The sequence below is a fragment of the Balaenoptera borealis genome (assembly GCF_965194805.1).
Source record: "Balaenoptera borealis genome assembly, chromosome: 17".
NCBI lineage: Eukaryota > Metazoa > Chordata > Mammalia > Artiodactyla > Balaenopteridae > Balaenoptera > Balaenoptera borealis.
In genome coordinates this window covers 34,601,333-34,622,171 of record NC_138876.1, presented here as the reverse complement: position 1 = coordinate 34,622,171, position 20,839 = coordinate 34,601,333, and the positions used below count along the sequence as shown (strand labels likewise).

At 37.8% G+C, this 20,839-nt stretch overlaps 1 protein-coding gene across 6 annotated transcripts in view; it reads right to left on the bottom strand.

Annotated features, from left to right (window-relative positions):
* The window catches only part of NCALD (neurocalcin delta), a 435,622-nt gene that overhangs the window by 162,938 nt on the left and 251,845 nt on the right, over positions 1–20,839 (bottom strand). Inside the window, exon 4 of one of the 6 annotated variants that reach the window (XM_082364495.1) lies at positions 14,026–14,113. The exons of the other annotated variants lie outside the window; for them this stretch is intronic. The gene's annotated coding sequence lies outside the window, so the exon portion shown is untranslated. The remainder of the gene's footprint in view (positions 1–14,025; positions 14,114–20,839) is intronic. 6 annotated transcript variants of the gene reach the window in all.

Sequence of the window (20,839 nt, the reverse complement as noted above, 5' to 3'; positions counted from 1 at the left end):
TTCCCGCAAAGAGAAAGCTTAGTCACTTCTGTTACTTCATTCCAAAATAAAGTGGACAGTCTCCAGTGTCTTAGAATCGGATTCCCAATATTTTCACTGATAGGAATGCCTTTTTATATACTCCCAAGCTCTAAGATCACTGGGGGAAAGACTCGGATGGCACTGAGACCTCTAGGGTGCTGCCCCTCACCTTCATGGAGGGGTTTCCCAAAGTGTGGAATGCATACCGCTAGCATTGTGTGAGACCATTTTAGGTAGTGCATAGTTATGGTGGATTTGAGCTGTGTATTTGTTGTAGTGTACGTTCGAAAAAAATATAGCTGGCGCATCAAATCTGCAATTTCACAGTTATTACTGCTTAAGGCAAATGTAAGTTAAAATATAAAGAGAGGGTAGTTTAAAGAAAGATATTAAGTAAAAATAGTGCACAGAGAATATGGATATGGTAGAAATCATGAAGATAGAACATGAATTAAAACTTGGGAAGCCATTTGACAGAAATGACTTGGAACTAGGAAGAATGGGGCATGAGGTCAGTTTCTGGCTATACTTTATCTTTCCTTGCAAAGCCAAAGCCCTGAGCTTGGGGCAGAGAGTGGGAACACAGCTGTTACCCAGGCAGAGATTCACAATTTCACACTAGGGAACAAAATATGCAGAAATTTTCCTGAATGGATAAATCAAATTCATATCCTGCTGTAACCAAGGATAACACTGCCATTGAATTTACAATTAAAAGCATTCTGGTCCAACTCTTTCAGTTTAGAGGCTAAAAAGCCAGAAAGATTACATGACTTGGCCAGTATCTCCCTAAGTGAATAGCAGCAGAACTAGAACTCAAACCGCAAAGTTTGCTCATTCTCAATCTTTCTACTACGTTATTGCTGATGGACGAGTCTTTCTGATGCCCAACAAGTCTTATCTATTCCTGATTATATCTAGCTATATTTAAGAGAGTAGGGGGAGATAAAATCAGAGAGGTAACGTGAATGGTGGGAGGGAGACAGTGTCAGGACTTCAGGCCAGTATGAGGACTTTGTGGGGTCCAGCTCAAAGATGGAGCTGATTGCTGTATCTCATCTAGGCAACAGAACCAGAGTAAGTGACATAAGCACTCAGAGAACAGTCACTGGGACAATCTGATATTATTGCTATAGCGTCCTCTTCTCAGAGCCTTCTTTCTTAACTTTTTATTTTAGAATAATTTTAGACACACAGAAAAGTTGCAAAGGTAATACAGAGAGTTTCCCAGCTTATCCTATTGCTAACACCTTATACAGCCATGGTACATTTATCAAAACTAAGAAATTAACATTGGTACAATACTACTAAGTAAACTACAGGCTTTATTTGGATTTCTGCAGTTTTTCCATTATCTTGTTGTTGTTGTTCCAGGATGTGACCTAGGATACCACACTGCATCTGTCACCATATCTCCTTAGTCTCCTCTGATCTGTGACAGTTTCTGGACTTTTCCTTGTTTTTCATGACTTCGACACTTTAGAATAAGTCAAGTGTTGTGTAAGCTTTCTGTCAGTTTGGGTTTGTCTGGTATTTTCTCATGATTAGATTTAAGGAATCGGAGGAAGGATACCACCAAGGTAAAGTGCCCTTCATTTCAAGGGACAGATGCTATCAACATGACTTATCAACAGTGATATTAATGTTGACCCCTTGCTTAAGGTAGTGTCTGTGAAGTTTACTACTGAAAAGTTCCTCTCTTTTTCTTTCCATACTTTATGTGTTAGAAGTACGTCACTAAGTCCAGTCTACACCCAAAGAAAATTAAGCTCCACCCCCTGGATGCAGAACTATCAAACAATTTGTGACAAAGGTTAAAACTACCACAGTAATTAGTAAATATTTTGGGAGAGATTTGAGGCTATGCAAATATCCTTTTTCTCCTAAAATTTTGCCCATTAATCTCAGGATTCACCACTGGGTCTTGCCTGCAGCAATTATTGCTGCAATGTTCTAAGGATGATTTTTTTGCCCTCATTTCTTCTACATTTATAGTATGGAATTTTTCTGTAAGAAAGATTTGTTCCTTCACTCCTGTTTGTTTATTTATTTATTCTATCATTTGTTTATATCAGTATGGACACATGGATATTTATTTCATTCTTGTGGTTATAATCTATACTATCATTACTTTTTTTTTTTTTGGCCGTGCCATGCAGCATGCAGGATCTTAGTTCCCCGACCAGGGATCAAACCCATGCCCCCTGCAGTGGGAGCATGGAGTCCTATAACCACTGGACCGCCAGGGAATTCCCACTTTTTTCCCCTTAAATTATAGCTTTGGCTATAGGGAGCTTTCAGGTTGACTCCTGTAACCTCTGACATGCTCTATCCTTTAAAAAATAGCACTTTCAAACTTTCTAGCACTACAAGGTGCTCCAAATTCACTTCTATTTTCCCTGCCTCAGCTCTACAATCAGCCATTCCTACAAAGAGCCTTGGTTTCTTTGATTGGAGAATGGTATTTAGAAACCAAGATGTGGGAGCTGGGTGTGTTCACTGTTACAGGGTATCATTGCTTCTAGGCTCTCTCAATAGACAGAGCTAGAAAATACATGTATGTGCATGAACCCATCAATACACACATATCAATATTAATTTCTGTATCTATTTATCTGCATGTGAATATAAAATATGTATATATATGTGTGTATATGAGTCTATATATGTGTGTGATATATATCCATGCATCTACATATATGTATTTGTGTAAATATACATACATATCTGTCTATCTGTCTATCTATCTATCAGTATAAATATAAGATTATACCAATATCCTCAGATACTACTCAGCTGCTTTGAATCAACTCGCCTAATATTGACACACAGTGTCATCTTAAAGCCTCCACCTTGCATCTAAAATCCTAGTGAGAATAAATAAATAAAATCCTAGTCAGCAACTCTTATGGGTTGAATTGTGTCTCCTCAAAAAGACATGTTGAAGTCCTAACCCTCAGTACCTCAGAATGACCTGATTTGAAAATAGGGTAGTTGCAGATTTTATTAGTTAAGATGAAGTCATACTGGAGTAGGATGAATCCTTAATCCAATATGACTGGAGCCCTTATAAGAAGAGGAGAAGACAGACACACAAAAGGAAGACTGCCATGTGAAGACAGAAGTAGAGATTGCAGTTATGCTGCCCAGTACCTGGTACTTGGGGCTACCAAAAGCTGAAAGAGACAGGAAGGATTCTTCCCTAGAGCCTCTGGAGGGAACATGGTCCTGCCAACAACTTGACTGCAAACTTCTAGTCTCCAGAACTGTGAGAGAATAACTTTCTGTTGTTTTGAGCCACCCAGTTTTTGATACTTTGTTATGGCAGCTCTAGGAAACTAATACAGCACCTATAAAGTTGATACTGTTTTTACCCTGTATAACATGATAATACAGAAATTATCCACTTTACTCCAAAAGCCACCTCAGTTACATCGCATTTAAGACTGTCTGGATCCCACCTAGATGTCTGTCATTGGTGGCAAAGATGGTATCTTATTTTTTGTTATATCCCTACAACCTGGTGCAGTGCCAGGTACAGAGTAGGTACTAAGTTTTGTTGATTTGAATACCTACAGGCCTTCTCTGTCAACCCATTAGGCTAGCCAGGAGGTCTCCTTTCCAAGACGTTTTTTTTGCCTCCAAGTTCTGCTAGGTGAAATTCATTTGTCCATCCTTTCTTCTTCCCTTCCTTCCTTCCTTCCCTCCTCCCTCCAACAAATATTCATTGGACACATACATGTGCATGGCATAGTTCTAAACACTAGAGAAATAGCAGTGAACAAAAGAGACAAAAATCCTTGCCATCTTGAAGACTTACATTCTAATGGGGGAGAAGGATCTAGGATCTGAAATTGCAAATCACCTTATGTCTAAATGACATAAGTAGCAGGACAGGATAACAGAATGTATTTTGGGAATGGTTTCCATGGGTTATTTGGCCAGCTGTGGTCTGGTGGCCTCCTTTCCAATAACCAAAGGCCCCAGCTCAACAGCTGCACTGTTCTTATCCAATTTTTAAATTCCTCTCCTTCCCTAAGTGGAAGAGTGAAGGGGGGCGGGTATAATAAGGGGCAAAACCAAACTGGCCATGAAGAGAGTGGAGAAGACAGAATGGGAATAATAATTCTCCTACAATGCATTTTAAAGCCAACCCTTCCTGAGCTGTGCCAGGCTAATTACCTTACCTGTTGTTAATATCTTTATTGTTATTAAATCATTATGTTGACAACATAACTGCATAATAATAATGGCTAGCCAGTACTGAGAGTTTGCTATGTGCCAGGAAGTGGTCTAGACACTAACCAATTTGATCCCACTCACTCCTTCTGAGACAAGTACTATTATTTTTCATTTCACAGATGAAGAGCTGGATGCTTAGAGAGGTAAAGTCATCTGCTCCAAATCCCACAGTTAGTAAATGGCAGAGTCCAGACACAGATGTCAGTATGTTGGACTCCAAAGTCCTGGCTCTCCCCTTGTTCTCAGGGAACACCCCACACACCTCCCTAAGAGAAGGCATTGGCTGGCTACAGCTGCCCAGCCTGTACAGCCTTCAAACAGGATTTCTTTCCACAAAAATGTTCTTCTCAACAATGGACCCTCTTGCTGCCCCTGTCCCTTTTACCACTTCACTGTGAGTGTTTCTTCTAGCCCCACTGCCCCAGTGCTCTGTCTCCCCTGGTTACTGGCATAACAGATATCTGGTGTGATATTTGCTGGATTTCCACTGGTCATGGTCTCTCTATCTTTCCCAGCACCTCTCAGCCTTTTAATTCTCTCCTCATTATTTAAGCCAGCATGGAGCAATTTTCAAGCCGTCCAATTACAAGTGCATAGAAGGAATTGGGTCCATAATTAATTAGTTATTCCAGGACACAACAAAGCAAAAGCAAAGCCAAGAATGAGGAAAGCCCTGAAAAGTGAAACTGCAGGAGGAAAATTTACACATTCCAGGACCCTTCCCCAAGAGGGACAAAGAATCGAACAATATGGTCACTCAGATTCCAAGCTTCTCCACCTATCTTGGGATTGAACAGACATTAATCATTAGATGACAATCCCAAGTGGAACATCTCTCCCTCCAGAATGAACAGCTGCCTCTGTTTTAGGGATGAACTGATTCTTTCCCCATTGTTTTCACGCAGGAAGGTTAGCCCCTCTTTTCTCCCACAATTGTTCAAGCCACTGCAGAGACAGTCTTTCCTTTAAGATGGCCCCAGCCCCTGGGATTTCTTGCTCTTCATCAGAGCAGAAGTCAAGTTAGAACACCATAATTTAAGACAGCAAGCTAGGATGACTTTGGAGGCAGAGAAAGAAAAGATAGTAAAAGAATGCCAGGATTCTCCAATGTACAGTTACTATTTTAATTTGGAGAAGAAAGGAGGGCTTGGGTAGAAGTGCATCCAGATCAAATTCTCCCCAGAGACAAACTTGTTCTCCAACACGCATGATAAAGGGTAAATGACAGGGGAGTGCTAGCACTGTTATTAGTGAAACTATTAAATTTTCATTAGGAGGAAATAGGGATTATGTTCGCTTTTAGTTATTATGGACTCTATCAGCCCCTGAAAGATCAGAGCCAACAAAACAAGAAGTCTGAAGAGCATTACAGCAAGTTCCCACATCTTACAGGGGTGCTATCGCTACCGTCACATACTTGCCAGCAGTGAAAATTAGGAGCCTTATATAGAACATTAGAGTTGTAGGAATCTTTTACTACTTTTTCCTACCTGCAGCCTAATTTCTTTTTGGTTCTACACTGGGCTAATGCCAGCTTTCAGGGCTGATCTCTGTACTTAAGGGAATATACCTAAACCTACCCCCGCCAAGCCACAGTCAAAGCACTTTGCAAATACCATGACAATGGATACAAGCAATGTTAGTTGGAAAGGAAAATAAAAATACCTGCCAGGACATTTATAAGACATACTACTTGCTTTTGCTGTTCCTGCTCAAAAGAGTAAATACTATGATGCATGTTGCTAAGCAATGGTGCATTTTCAGTCCTCAATAACTCCATTAGTAACAAAGGATGCCTTACTTCTGTGAATAATCAGCCTCAGCAACCATGGCTTCCAACACAAGGCAAAAGTGATTACTGCAAATATTTATCCTTCTGATTCAAAGATAACACTGTTTTTAGGGATCCTGTGTGAGAGTGACTGACTCTGCAGGACAGTCCCAGATCTTATGTTGATGACAACCCTTTGGTTTACAGACGCTGGAAAGTTTCTCAGAGTAAACTGTCAACTAATAGCTTCTCACCCTTTTTCCCTGGTTACTCAGGATTCCTTGGTTACCCAGCATTCTCTAGTTACCCAGAATTCCCAGTTACCCATCATTCATAGTCATCTAATATTCCCCAGTTACTCAGCATTTCACAGCTATGACGTATTAGGCAGAGACAGTCTGCAAGAAAATAACTTCTTCAGCAGGATTCTACCAATGGAATCTCTACTTATAGGAGCAATGCAGCACAAGACACTACTCTATGAAAGTTAAAACACAGAATCTGGAGCCAGACTCCCTGAGGTGAATCTCAACTACACAGTTTCTTATTGAAGTGACTTTGGCAAATTAATGTCTTCATGCCTCTGTTTTCTTACCTGCTATTGCAATGATTAGATAAGCTGATGTGTGTAAAGTACTTAGAACGGTGCCTCCTTCTGGAACATTCTAGGACTGAGGCAGAGCTATAAAAGTGTTTGTGAGTCTTCAAACACCTCTCCAATCAAAACAAGTAAATTCCACAATTTGTAAAGGAGGGAAAAGCTGACTCCAGAATGCACCCTTACGATCTGTATTTACTGCTTTTATGTTTCAGAGGAAGAAGCTAGAAATTGCCAAAATTTGAATTCCTATAACATCAAACTGTTACTAATTATGGTTCTGGTCATATGCCATATGTTTCCCAGAAATAACAAATGTTCCATGGCAAAGTAAGTGGCCAATAATGGTGAGAAAAACATATAGTAAATGTTCTTGTTTCTCTTGGCTGTCAATTTTAATATAATGAAATAGTCAAAGAAAAATATGAACATTCAACAACAACTACTTCTTACCACTTCAGAAAGACACTCTTGAACTACTGAAAGTTAGAAATCTATGTTCAGATAGCATTGTCAAGTATTCTGAATCTCTTACATTTTAAATTTTGAAAAATGTTACTCATATTCCAGGTGTTTTCCCCAGTAGAATTTACAGTGGTAGATGTTAAACTAACTCCATGTGATTCTCATTTTCAAAAATACAATTTTGGACTGCTTAAGAGTTTCAATGTATCCCCTTGAGCTGCATAAAAGAAAGCCATTTTGGTTTCAAATATAGTTTTGTTTCTGTGGGGATTTTTTCTATGAGGAATATATTTCTCTTAGACAATTTCTCAATATTGCTATTTAACAGGCAAAGTGTTTTAGATTTCTTTTAAGCTCCATTTAGTTTACTTAAATGAAGTTGAATACAGTGAGTTTTTGCAACTATTTAGGGAAAGAAAATTAAATTATTGATTAAGTGAGCTTCATTTATAAAGCCTATACCAGCACTAGCAGGCTGGGTATTTCATTTCAGTAGATTTTATACTAAAGAACATGTGTTTTTAAAATAAAACAGTCTGATATTCTCATTCATTTCTATTTTCAGTCTGATATTTTTCATTCATACAGGTTAGGCCTGATAATCCTGTAGGTGCTAAAAAGTGATCACAATCTGATCCAAGCTACTTTGGTGCTTTTAGGTGCTGTTATCTGTAACATGATACTTCTACGGGGAATAAGTGTGCTTACTATGTGACAGGCAATGCCAGGTGCTAGAATTATAATGATGAAAAAGCAGACCTGGGCCCTGTCCTCGTAGAGCTTATAGTCTAGGGCAGAGCTACCTAAAGTGTGGTCTGTGGACCAGCACCACCTCATGAACTATTTCTTATCAGCAACAGCACAAGTACAGAGATCGCGAGTAATTGTTCAGACAGTTTTACAGCACTGGACATAGCTGCACTACTCAAACGTGTGATCAAGTGGACGTGGCTCATTGAATGGGGTTTAGACCAGTTCAGACATGTGAATTTCACAGGGCGAGATCTAAGTACTGGTCATAGACAGGAAGATACATATTGTCCTGTAATAAACTGGAAATTTAAAAAAATCTAGTCCTTCTCATAGGTAGTTTGAGGAACACTAGTGTAGTGCTTTCCAAACATTATAGGAGAGAGAGATTAATTCCAACTGAGAAAATTTCGGAAAATTTCAAGGAAGAAATGGTTCTTAAGCATGGATTGGAATCTAAGGGGTAGAGATCATAGCATGAGAGCGCTATAAAGGCAGAAAAATGCAAGGATGCCCTGGGTAACCTAGTTCATTGCAGCTGGAGTGTGATATGGAGACAGGGGCAAGTGGAGGTAAAGGAGACACATCTGAAGAGATCGATTGCAGTCCAGTTAGTAGAGGGCTTTAAGTGCCATGAAAAAGAATTAGAACTTTATTTTTGAGACAATTGGAAGTTCTTAAATATTTCTGAACATAATAGTGACATGAAAGAAGGCTCTATTTAACAAAATAACATTTGAGCTATATGAAACACTTTGAGTCAGAGGCCTTTAGGTGAAGTAAATAATAACAGTAAAAGGAATTTAAAATATAGTTCTCTTAATGGTGTCATATATTAGTCATACGTCTAAGTGAATTCATGTAATCTTAAGTCTTCCCAGGCACCACAGCATAGTAAAATACCACTTTAGAAGATTTAATCATGTACGATTGAAGTGATTTTGAAATGCCATTTCTTAGCTTAACAGTGACAGAGAGAACACGCATTCTTCCCGTTTTCAGAAACTTTGAGTAAACCACTGATATTAAGGGAACATTAAACCAATATACTATTGTAATAACTTACACTAAAATGTCAAGTACCATCACCAAAGAATACAAGGGTAGCACTTTTTTTCTCTCTGCTGTTTTTTTCGGCTTCCTAGAAAACTAGAAATGAACTTGCTGAATGTGCCTCATTCAAATTTCTATGTGTCACCAAAAGGCTATTAATCTTGCAGCTGACTGAGTAGGAGTCTTTTGTGGCATTAAGATTCCCATAAATGTATCTTTAAAAAAACAGTTGAGTCACTAAGTAAGTTTTAAACTTTGAGGATAAAATTTTGTCAGGCTTTGACAAATAAAACAAGGCCCTTAAAGTGTAAACCACCCCCGCCTCCCTCCCTGCCCCCCCCCAAAAAAAACATATTACCATGTCAGGATTTCACACATTTGGCTGAATAAAAATCTAATTCTGGTTTCATAACATTATTTTTAATTATGATGTAAGAACTATAGAATTAGAAAGATACCATCCTGTTAAACTGAAAGCTATGCATTTAGAGTTGGACACGTTTGCAACACAACAACAACACAAAAGCTAAAGCAGCACTGTGAGTCCGTGATTATGATATACTAAAGAAATGGTTCTCAACTGAGAGTGATTTGGCCCCTTCCAGAAGACATCTGGCAATGTCTAGAGATGGCTGTCATAACTGGAGGGATACTACTGGTACCAGGTTGCCACTAAACATCCTACACTGCATACAACAGCCCCTCACAACAAAATTATCTGGTCCAAAATGTTAACAGTGCTGCAGTTAAGAAATCCTGTACTAAAGGATCACACTAGCAACATTTCTATTATTCCTCTTGGCTTATATAGAAATAATCACTTTGATTTATGCAACCTGGAAATCAGAAGCAAGGAAGTTCCTGAAGATTAAAACAGATAATTATTATGCCTCCCTTTGATACAATGAACTACTCTCTGATTTTTGCAAACAAGACCTGAAGGTGACCCTCACAGGTGCTCTGGTTTATTAATTCCATCGATGGTAATAATTTATATGCAGATATGAAACACTGTCACCAGGAAATCTTCAAGCAGATCTTCAAGCAGAAAAGACAGGCATGACTGAAACCTCAAACAAGGTTCCAGATAAGTACTATTTTCTGACTGTAAGTCACTGATGATTTTAAGATGTGCCATCAATTAAATAAGAGCTTTGGGGAATGCGGCAAAGAAACATCTCTCCTTAAATGTGTACATTGATTGTAAAATGTGAACCTTTTATAGAGATGGTAAATGTGCAAAATCTATAAAGTATTTTAAGTATATAATGTTTTAAGCTCTTTTTATAAAAAGAAATAGAAAGACTGGGATACTCTCCCTCTGAGATCCTTTTCCATCAGTGTTAGCCTCAGTTATTTTCATTTTTTTCACTGCTCCCCTCCTCCCTTCCTCCATCACTCCAGGAAGAGATGGTAAAGGTGCTGGCGAGCAGCGGCATCACTGGTTCCTCAGAAAAAAAAACAAATGCAAATCTCTTAGCTTCCCTCTCTTATCCTATTCTCTTGGAATTTCTCCAAAGTCTTTGACTGTGAATTGAGTACTGTGAAGAACACCTGTGCTGAGCATGGTCCTAGATCTGCTAAAGGATATAACTCTATTTAACTAAACAGAGGAATAACCATACATAGATGCAATATGATATATATTTGAAAGTATTTTTAAAATTCCATCGAAAGACCACTTAACACCATTTATTCATAAACAAAAATTTACTATAAAACCTATATATTTGCTGCTTGTTCCACTAGAATTTAAGATCCATGTGAACAGGGATTTTTGTCTTGGGTTTATTGGCTGAATGGCTGAAAGAGTGAATGAATACCATCTCCCAAACAGCAGAGGCATTATACAATTGCAAACTCCTTTTATTTTCACACTAATGACAGGAGACGACAGGACTAACTCCATGTTATTAACTACTCGTGTTCATTCGTTCATTCATTCATTCTCTACTAAGTCTTTCACGATCTGCCTCTGCCACCTCTCTAGCTTTTCCTGCCCCACCCCGTTCTCCAGCGACACTGGCCTTGGCTCAGTTCCCAGTAAGCGCCAAGCTCCTTCTACCTCAGGGCCTCTGCCCAGAGCATTCTCCTCCCCATTCCGAACCTCTTCAGGTTTCTTCTGGGACGTCTTCCCCGATCACCACTTAGAATAGATGTAGGTAGTGCCTGTATTTTATAGTCTTGGTTTCCCATTTTTCTTTGGTTTTTTTTTTCCCCCATCATAGTATTGATCACATTTGTAAAATCTATTTGTGTAATTATTTGATTAACATCTTCCCTATACCGCACACTCAACTGTAGACAGAAACCATCCCTGCCTTGTTCCCCATTAAAATCCCCATCATTTAACACAGTGCCTGTCATACAGCAAGCACTCAATAAGTATTTATTGAATGAGTAAATGAATTAGGTTTCTGGGAACATGATCTGTTATTAAATATATGAGTCCATGTTATACTATATCATTCTCCACTAGGGCTCAAGTTAGTAGGTGCTTGCTTAATCAATACTTTATGGTTAATTGGAATCATCAGTTATCTACTACAAACTGCATTCTCAGTCTACATGACACTAAAAGAACTTGTTGCAAAATTGCTGACAAGTCAATAACTCTCTTTCTCTTCTTTTTTCTACAAACTAATAAAAGAGCAGGTTTTTTTCCCATTGAATTTATTAGCTGTTTTGGCATTAAGAACGTGACTGAGTGAAAAATCGTTGTCAGGGAATCAATTATTTGAGTGATCAGTATTTGTCTCTATTTGAAAACATCTGGAAGGATACTTTAATTATCCTTTAGATATTTGGTGTCTTGTGTTCTCAGCCTCTAAGATAATCTCTCCCCATTACTACTCCTGAACGAAAGGTATGCTATTGACGAAGTAGGTTTTTTTGATAGAGGAGGATTTCTGAGACATTGAAAATAAAGAGTAGTAAGCTCCTAGGCTAAGAGGATTAAAATAGCATTTTTTTAAGAGAAGAAGGAAAGAGGTCTTTAGTGCAGAAAACCGTAGAAAAAATATAATTCCATGTAATATCATGTAACTGAGAAGCTAGTCACATAGGAAGCGTTGGGGAAGAGTATGGATTTCTTGGGGATCCAGACAAAATAATTCTAGCCTAAGGGAGCTAAAGAGAGATACCCAGACAACAGGAAATCAGAAATGATAGTAAACCTAGAGTCTAGTCATATACTTCACTTTAAAATAGCTTCTTTACATATACCTTTCCTATCTATTGTTGTCAGGAACTCTGTCACTAGGTAATTTTTACAAGAGTGTCTGGAATTCTTGAACAAAATTCCAGAAAGCCCAGGAAATTGGGGCAGTGTTTGCTAACTTAGGCCATTCTTTTGGAAAGCCCCACTTAGACAGTTTAGCCTCTGTTTAAGGGGTCATCCTCATCTTTGCCTTGCCCATTCCTCTCTCGAGGCAACAGCAGTTGAGCAGGAAGTGGCTCCTTCACTGCCTCAAGAGCTTTTTGGTCAATTTCTTATTCAAATTGTCCTCCTTTGGGTCTGGCAGATGCCTCAAATCTGCAGCACAAACTCCTGTAGCCTCTTCTTGCTCTGCATAAAGCAGAGATGAAGTAGAGTATATTTGGGGCTCATTCAAGAAGGGACTCTGCAGTGAGGAATCACCTGTCCCTGAGATCACAGACACAGAACAGAAACTTGGATGCTTGAGGAGGGGCAGAAACAACCAGAAGCCAACAGCACACATACTGATTCTCTACACCTTCACGTCAAGGGGAAGGGTTCTTATGTTGGATCATACTCATGCTTTACTGTCTTTGGGGACAAGAATGCATATTTTTCTATTATCCTTTAGTTTGATATCAGAAAGATCCAAGGAACTAATGCAATGGCTACTATCATGTTTAGGGTTGAGATCCATAAGTACTTCAAAATATCTCAAGCTGCCTGATCACTGCCAACTTAAATGCACAATTCTTTCTTGGGCTCCAGGAGAAACGCATTGGGGTTGAGGCTTAGTTATCAATGTCATGAGGAAAAAAAAAAGATTTTGGTTAGCTTGACTTCAAATATTTTATTACTGTCCTATAAATCTCATTAAAAGAACTGGCCTATCCAATTTGGAATAAAGGCTTTTCACTTTCACCTTCACATTACATCCAGATGAGCCATGTTGCTCATCTAATGATTAAACCATAGAGACTTAATGGGGATGAAGGAAGTGGGATGAAAAAGAGCTAAGTACATTTAAGTCTCATTTTATATTGACTTATCTCCCTTCCCTCCAATATCAGCAAAATACGAACCAAAGTTTTGTTCTGGCCCAATTTACTTTAATATTTTTGCCATTTTTTCCTCATATAAAACTATTTGGCCAAGTAAATATTCATGCCTTGCTTACAAACAGTCACAAAAGGTATTACCAGGGCTTAAGCGATATTATCTTGCCTACAAATCTTGGCTGGCTCTCATCTGGGGCCATTAGCATATTTTGAAAAATTTCCAAGAAATTCATAAATCAGCAGATTTCCCTTCCTGAAAAGCCAATTTCCTAAACATTCAATGAAATGGCTTTTGAGACCCACATCAACAAAGTAGGAAAGTAATAATGTTCCTATCTTAACAGTAAATTCACTACTGCGGGTGCTGCTGCCCTCATTAGAATTTCAAAAGAATCTTTTCTGAATTAGAAAACATTTCATCTACTTGCTGCACAATATCCTCTTCAATTTTCCATGCCAAATGAGTAGATTTGGAAAGTAAGGAGGGGCACATAGTTATTGCCTTTTTTTCCAGGAAGCAAGTCAGGTTTTTACTTCTTTATAACTTCTCCTACTTTTTTTAAAGTAAATTTCTCTAGGTTTCTATTTAATCAGAGGCACCACAGAAGAGAAAACAATTTTTACAAAAGTACAATGGTGGCATAGTTTTCTTTTTGGTAACATACAAATTCATCTACAGTTAAAAATGGAAATGTATACTTCACAACAAAGTTTTCATGGCAGATATAAATTACCATTTTCTATTTACCAAATACCAAAAACATATAAACACACAACAACTTAACTAGGATGCAACATCTTTGCATTCTGAATCATAATTTACACAATTTAAAACCCAGGCATTTGAGAGGTTAAAAAAGTAACTCACGATATGCAGTCACGCAGCGCCTCGGATCTCAGAGCCCTCTGCAGTTATCACAACAGATTTTATCACCCGCAGTTCTCTGGCCCTGTGACTGAGATCACTCATAATTAATGAATAACTTACTTGAACACCTGACAGCTCAGTAAGCGGTTTATGTAAGGCCGTTACTTTTATTTCTTCTGTAGTTGCCTTTGCAAACAGGAAACAGGAAACACACCTACAAGAACACTGACATATCTCAGCCTAATTGGTCTTTGGCTCAAAGTACTCAGGGCTGAGTCTTGTACAGCAGGGGCGATAAATACAGTCCCTAAGAGAGCAAGACTCAGGTCCTGGCATGTCAAAGTCTAAAATCCTTTAGACAGATGCCATGCAGGAAATGTATTACAAGCGTTCTTAGCAATATTCAGGCCTTATGGCCTTAATCCTGGAAGGACTATAAATTTCAGAATAGATATTTATATATATATATTATACTTATAAATATATATATATATACATGTGTGTATATATAAACATAAACATATAATACACTAAGTAATATATTATTTAAAATATATACATTATTTAAAATAATAAACATTAAAATAATATATATAATATTTTCCTGGAATATATGTGGAAACTATCACTCAGGAATCTTTTGGCTACAAATAACAGAAAACCCAACTCAAACTCACTTAAACAAATAAATAACAAGACATGGAAATATTTTGGTTCATTGAGCTGGGGAAGAAAAACCTGGATGTAGGGTTGGTTTTTGGAAAACAGAGGTTCACTATGTATATCATTTGACTCTCTGCAATTCTCTTAGCATGGCATTCTCTGTAGATTGATTTCATCTTGTAGCTGCCTTTCCTCATGGTGCAAAAAAATAGCTTCAGCAGTTTACGACCACACATCCATCTTCCAAGAGTGTAGTGTTAGCATGCTGCCAGCCTCAAGCTCTGAAGTCATTCTGACTGCCCATTGCTTAATCAGTCACGATACTTTGCTGAATGACTTTAAACTAATCTAGCCTTATCCTTAGAGGAGAGGGTAGGACACTCCAAAGAAAAATCACATGGAAAGGCATTCAGATTACTAAGAGGAAGAGAAAAGGAGGAAAGGAATATTGGAGGAAATCAACAAATGTCCACTACAACAGTGTTCGGCAATAGTCTGCATCTGAAGACTGGTGTTTGAGGATGTGTATCTATGAAAACACTGGATCTTGGGCTATCTAAAGATGTCCGAAAGAGAATGAGCTGAGGTTTAAGAGATATTGATTACCCAAGTCTTTGCATTTAGTAAGACTTTCTATTAACATTAGGTTTGCTCTCTGAGAAAATAGTTCAGAATGTTTCCACTTTGTTTATGAAACACATTTTATAATGTATGAAATGCTCTTGCATGTGATCTTCCATTTTGTTATCCAAACAACCCTGCTAGGGGGATAGGCAATCCTGGCAGGTGCTTAGAGAGTGGGGCAGACACTGCTGATTAACTATCCAGCTCCCAGTCTACCCTTTGTCCTAACTGAACCTTGATTTTGCTCAGGGCAGCAATTTGCCCTGTTTAAACTACAGCTAAGGATGGGCAGGTGGAACAGTTTGGGCCCCTGGAGATGTAAGCTGGAGGTACTAGGTAGAGCTCCTGGAAAAGCTCTTTTAAAGGGCTCTGGCATTTGCTTTTTGCTCTTTGCCTTTCCTGTTCTTATGCCTGAAACTGAGCAGAGGCTTGCCAACAGAAAGCGCCTCAGGAAGCAGTGCCAGGACAGGAAAATGTGAACTGTAATTGACCAACTGCTGGAGTCTCCCTGGGGACAACTCTGAGAATTAAACACTCCAGGGGGGCACAGTCATTGTGGGGGCGTCCTCAAAATACTGCGAGATTTACTTCCAGGAGCTCTACCAGATATCCACAGTAAATACCAGAGAAAAATCCCCTCAGGCTTCTGGAAGGGGGAGGGGAAAATGAACATTTTTGAAATATGCCATAACACTCTGTTCTTGCCCTCAGGGGAAACTAGTTAACCAGAGCCTAACCTGCTAGAAGATCCTCAGCGCCTAACTGACCTGGGGAAGGGAAATACTCAGCTCTAGACTCCTCTAGGCTTCCACTGTGGCAGAAGGGAACTGCTCAACTGCAGCCCACTCTAGCCATCCTGTCCCACCTAAGTGAGGAGAAAAAAACTGAGAAACACCTGTGAACTTGGCAGTCCAAAGGCACAGGCTCACCAAAAGACTGAGACCTAATTGTAGGGTGCACAGAACGCTTCTTTTCCCTGAAAACTCGCTACCACATTCCTGAAGATCTATTTACAGCAGTTCCTTTTACCCGGTACATCATGTCTGGCTATCAAGAAAAAATTATAAGGCATACCAAAAGAAAAGAAAAAGCCACACAATTTTTAGAGACAGAGCATCAGAACCAGCATGGCAGGGAAGTTGGAACTTAAAAGATAACAGAGCTCTCACAAAGGTTGGAATAATTTACTGAGCCAAAAGTCAAGGAGGAGCCATACCTAAAGATCAATTCCAGAGGGATTAAGGATTTAGCTGAAAAAGCAAAATGTTAAAACTTGTAGAAGAAAATATAGGATAACATCTTTCTGACCTCCAAATGGGAAGAGTTCTTAAGGCTAAGTTCAAAGTGCTAATCACAAAAGGAAAGATTGATAAATTTGCCTACTCTACTATTAAGTTCTTCTGTTTATGGCAAGGTAACAATAAAGAAAGAAGACATGTCAATATCTGAGACAAGTTTGCAACCTGTGAAATCAACGAAAGACCAGTATTCAGATTATATAAAGAAATGTTACAAATCAGTAAGAAAAAGACAACACAATAGAAAAATGAGCAACAGATCTGACACATCATCCCAGAGAAGAAAAATATGAATGATGAACAGTTTTCTTTCTTCCTTTCTGATCTGCCTTTTATTTTGTCTTCTTACTTTATTGCACTGTGTAGAACTTCCAGTTCTATGTTGAATAGGAGTTGTGAAAGAGGGCATCCTTTGCCTGCTCCTGATCTTATGAGGAAAGGATTTAGTTTTTCACTGTTAAGTTTAAAAATCAGTTTTAGGAAGTTCCCCTCTATTCCTATTTTTCTGAGAGTTTTTCTTTTCTTTTTTTCTAAATCATGAATGGGTGTTGAATTTTGTCAAACAATTTTTCTGCTTCAATTAGTATAACTATGATACTTTTTCTTTAAACTGTTTATATGGTTGATTATACTGCTTTTCATATTGAATGATCTTTGCATTCCTAGAATAAACATCACTTGATCATGGTATATAATTATTTTTATTAACTGCTGAATGCTATTTGCTAATATTTGTTAAGGAATTTTGCATCTATCTTCATGAGAGTCATTAGTCTCTAGTTTTCTTATGTTGTACTGTCTTTTTCCAGTTTAGGTATCAGAATTGCTTCATATAATGAATTGGGGACTGTTCCCTCCTTATATTTTCTGGAAGAGATTTATAGGATTAACATTAATTCTTCTTTAAATATTTGGTAGAATTTTCCAGTGAAACCCTCTGGGCCTGGAATTTTCTGTTTGGGGAGTTTCTAAACTAATTCAATTTCCTTAGTTATAAGACTCTTCAAATTATCTACCTTACACTGTGTGAGTTGTGGTTGTTGGTGCTTTTCAGGAAATTGGTCCATTTCACCTAAGTTGTGAAACTTTTATGTGTAGATTTGTAAATATTCCTTTAATATTCTGACATCAGGAGGTCTGTAATGATGTCTCCTTTTTGATTCCAGATATTGGTAATTTGTGTCTTCTTTTTCTTTGTCAGTGTTGCTGGAGGTTTATCAATTTTGTTGATCTTTACAAGGAAGCAGTTTTTTGTTTGACCTATTTTCTCTATTATTTTTCTCTTTTCAGTTTTATTGATTTCTGATCTTTTCTTTATTATGTTCTTCTTTTTGCTTGCTTTGGGTTCATCGTCTCTTTTTTTTTTCTAGTTTCTTGAAAAACGAGTTTCTGGAGATGGGAGCTTAGATTATTGATTTGAGACTTTTCTCTTTTCTAATGCAAATATTTTAGTGCTATAAATTTTCCTCTCAGAACTGCTTTAGCTGAGTCTCACAAATTTTGATATACTGTATTTTCATTTCCATTCATTTCAATGTATTTTTTAAAATTTCCTTGAGACTTCCTCTTTGACCCACAGATTATTTAGAAGTTTGTTTTTTCAATTCCAAATGTTTAGAGATTGTCATCTTTCTGTTATTGATTTCCATTTTGATTCCACTGTAGAGAATACACTCTATGATTTTAATTTTTTTTTAATTTGTTGAAGTTTGTTTTATGGTTTATGGGCTATCTTGGCATATATTTTGTGGTGCTTGAAAAGAACATCTTTTCTGCTGTTGTTGGTGAGTTCTATACATATAAATTAGATCTAGTTGATTGGTAGTGTTGTGTTCTTCTCTATGATGCTGGTTTTCTGTCTAGTTGTTCTATTAATTGTTGAGAGAGGTTTGTTGAGGTTTCCAACTCTAATTGTGGATTTGTCTATTCCGGTAGTTTTTGCAGTTTCGTTTCACAAATTTTGCTCTGTTGTTTGGTACATATTTAGGAGTTGCATGCAAAATATGTATCTTTGCTATATCTTTTTGGTGGATTGACCCTTTTATCATTATGTAATGTCCCTCTCTGTTCCTGGTCTTTTTCTTTGCTCTGAAGTCTTCTTTTTTTTATAAATTCATTTATTTTATTTTATTTATTTTATTTTTGGCTGCGTTGGGTCTTCGTTGCTATGCGTGGGCTTTTCTCTGGTTGTGGCGAGTGGGGGCTACTCTTAGTTGCGGTGCACAGGCTTCTCATTGTGGTGGCTTCTCTTGTTGTGGAGCACGGGCTCTAGGCATTGTGGCACATGGGCTCAGTAGTTGTGGCTCGCAGGCTCTAGAGTGCAGGCTCAGTAGTTGTGGCACACGGGCTTAGCTGCTCCATGGCATGTGGGATCTTCCTGGACCAGGGCTCGAGCCCATGTCCCCTGCATTGGCAGGTAGATTTTTAACCACTGCACCACCAGGGAAGCCCTGCTCTGAAGTCTTCTTTATCTGATTTTAATATAACCACTCCTGCTTTCTTTTGATTAATGTTTGCAAGGTATATCATTTTCCATCTTTTTACTCTCACCCTCCTATATTATTATATTTGAAGGTAGTTTCTTGTAGATAGCATATAGTTAAGTCATTTTTTTTAATCCACTGTGTTAATCTCCATCTTATAAATTGTATATTTAGACTATTTACATTTAATGTAATTATGATATGCTTGAGCTAAAGTCTGCCACTTTATTTTTTGTTTTCTGTTCTCTATTTTCTCTTTATTTTCATTTTCCAATATTATTGTGGACACTTGAACATTTTTCAGAATTCCATCTATAATGTTTTTTCAGTATATCTCTTTGTATAGCTTATTTAATGGTTGCTTTCCACACTACATTAAATATACATAACTTACCAGTGTACTGTTGATGTTATACCAGTTCAAGTAAACTCCTTACCTCCCTTTACATCCTTTTACTCTCCCTCATTTATAAAGTAATTTTTAAAAATATCTCCTCTACATACATTGAAAGTCATATCAGACAGTGTTATAATTTTTGCTTCAATCATCACACATAATTTAGAAAACTTAGGAAAAGGAAAGTTTATAGTATTTACTCCTATTTTTATTTTTTGTATTATTCTTTCTTCCTTCTAGTGTTCCAAGATTCCCACTTTTATCAGTTCCTTTTTGTTTAGAGACTTTCTTTAGCTATTTTGTTAAGATAAGCCTGCTGGTGACAAATTCCTAGGTTTTCCTTCAACTGAGAATGTCTTAATTTCCTCTTAATTCCTGAAGGATATTTTTTACTGGATATAGAATTCTGGGTTGACAGCTCTTTTCTTGCAGCATTTGAAAAATATTCTCCCACTTCCTTCTGGCCTCCATGGTTTCTAATGACAAATCCACCATCATTATAACTTTTTCCCCCTATAGATAAGGTTTCATTTCTCTCTTGCTGTTTTCAAGATCTTTTCCTTTCCTTTATTTTTCAGAAGTTTGACTATAATGTGTCTTTGTGTTGATTTCTTTGGGTTAATCTTGTTGGGATTTCACTCAACTTCTTGACACTGTAGGTCTGTGTCTTTTGCCAAATTTGGAAAACTTTCAGCCTTTGTTTCTTTGAATACCTTTTTAGCCTTGTCCTCCTTCTCTCCTTCCAGGAATGATGGTACATTCGCTAAACAATTTTCTGGTTTTAGGGTTGGTAATTTCTGTTATTTTATCTGTAAGTTCACTGATCCTTTCCTCTGTCCTCTCCATTCTACTGTTGAACCCATGTATTGATTTTTTTTACTTCATTTATTATGTTTTTCAGTTTCTAGGAAACTGAAAATGATAATAAAATTTTACAAAGAACACAAAAATCCAGCCAAAACATTTTTTTTTTTTGAAGCTGCAAAAGGAAACAGCTATATTCTGCTTCCTAAGAAATGAATACCTTGGTGACCAGGCAAAGGGTCTTGCTTCAGTTCAACAGCCTTCTGTTAGAACCTGTCCTGGGATTTCCTCTCCAGAGCAATGTGGCTGTTCTGGTCATGACTGCCTCCAGGGGACAGGACAGGCATTTGAGGTAGGAACAAGCAGTATTTCAGCAGTAAGCCATAACTTACCATGGTGCTATAAAGCTTTCTTCTTCTGGCCTTTTCATCCTCACCCCACCTAATGGTATTTCAGTCCTTCAGTTCCCTCAGATCCCAGACTCTTTGCATGAATTTTTATACTTTTCTCTCCTCTTGCATACTTTTCCTCTGGCATTCTGCTTG